Source organism: Aethalodelphis obliquidens, unplaced genomic scaffold (assembly GCF_003676395.1).
Source record: "Aethalodelphis obliquidens isolate GAN/ISIS:26980383/991018 unplaced genomic scaffold, ASM367639v1 scaffold54, whole genome shotgun sequence".
Lineage (NCBI taxonomy): Eukaryota > Metazoa > Chordata > Mammalia > Artiodactyla > Delphinidae > Aethalodelphis > Aethalodelphis obliquidens.
In genome coordinates, this window is record NW_020837998.1 from 7,772,964 (window position 1) to 7,774,423 (window position 1,460).

Genomic DNA, 1,460 nt, shown 5'->3' on the forward strand with positions numbered 1-1,460 from the left:
CGTCTCTGGATTCCGCGCTTTCAGCCGCGGCTCGCGCCCGTCTCTGGGGTCCGCGCTTTCAGCCGCGGCTCGCGCCCGTCTCTGGAGTTCCTTTAAGCAGCGTTCTTAAACCCCTCTCCTCACGCCCCAGGAAACAAAGAGGGAAGGAAAAGTCTCCTGCCTCTTCTGCAGGTGCAGGCTTTTCCCCGGACTCCCTCCCGGCTAGCTGTGGTGCACTAACCCCTTCAGGCTATGTTCAAGCCGCCAACCCCAGTCCTCTCCCTGCGCTCCGGCCTCAGCTCGCAGCCCCGCCCGCCCCGGCGGGTGAGCAGACAAGCCTCTCGGGCTGGTGAGTGCCTGTCGGCACCGATCCTCTGTGCGGGAATCTCCCCGCTTTGCCCTCCGCACCCGTTGCTGTGCACTCCTCCGCAGCTTCGAAGCTCCCCCCTCAGGCTTATGTATTTTTATTTAAGAATCATTACATGTTAAGTGCTATTCTAACTGTTTTATACATATTGACTAATAATCACAAGATATATGTAATATATATGTATGCATATATGTATTCCTCATAGCCACCTTAACAGGTAGTTATTATTATTAATCCCATTTTATAAATGGGGAAACTGGGACAAGGATGTTGTGAAATTTACACAAGGTCACACAGCAAGTTCCAGAGCTAGGATTTGAAGCCAGGTAGTCTGGCTCCCAAAGTTCTTGTTCTTAGCTACCATAGGATGCTGCCACTCTTTCCTGCTTCACTTTCATGGTGTCAGGTTTTCTGTAGTCTTGAGAGATTCTTGATGGTGTGCTCATTCTTTTTCATTTTTATTTCTGTATTCACCCTTTGCTACTTTGTGAAAGCTGTTCTTTTACTTTTGTGTCCATCTGGAACAGTGAGAAATACATTTGACTAAGTAAGTACCAGCAACTAATATTTGGTGTGCGGTTCTTCAACATTCTTTGTGAGTGTCAACAGCTACCCATGACACTTGCCCTGCTTCCTTGGGCTGCATACTCTTGCTTTGTTCTCACATGGGGGCTAAATATCTTGACAACTTATTTGGAAGAAAATGAGGTTGCAGTGGCTCAACTGACTCATCAAGAATTTGTCTTGACTACATAAAAAATTCACAATTCCTTTATAAAAATATATATATTATATTAACTAAAAAACAGCTAACCCTTGAACAGCACAGGGGGTTAGGGGCACTGACCCCTGCACCATCAAAAATCTGCATATAACTTTATAGTCTACCCTCCGTATCTGTAGTTCCATATTTACAGTTCCCCATCCGCAGATACAACCAACCATGGATTGTGTAGTACTTAGTACATATTAATTGAAAAAAGTCCACATATAAGTGGACCTACTCAGTTCAAACCTATGCTGTTCAAGGGTCAACTGTAGTAAATTAGGAAAATACATTTTCAACATACACTTGTAGCTAAAATTTAGTAGCCTCAATACAAAAATACCA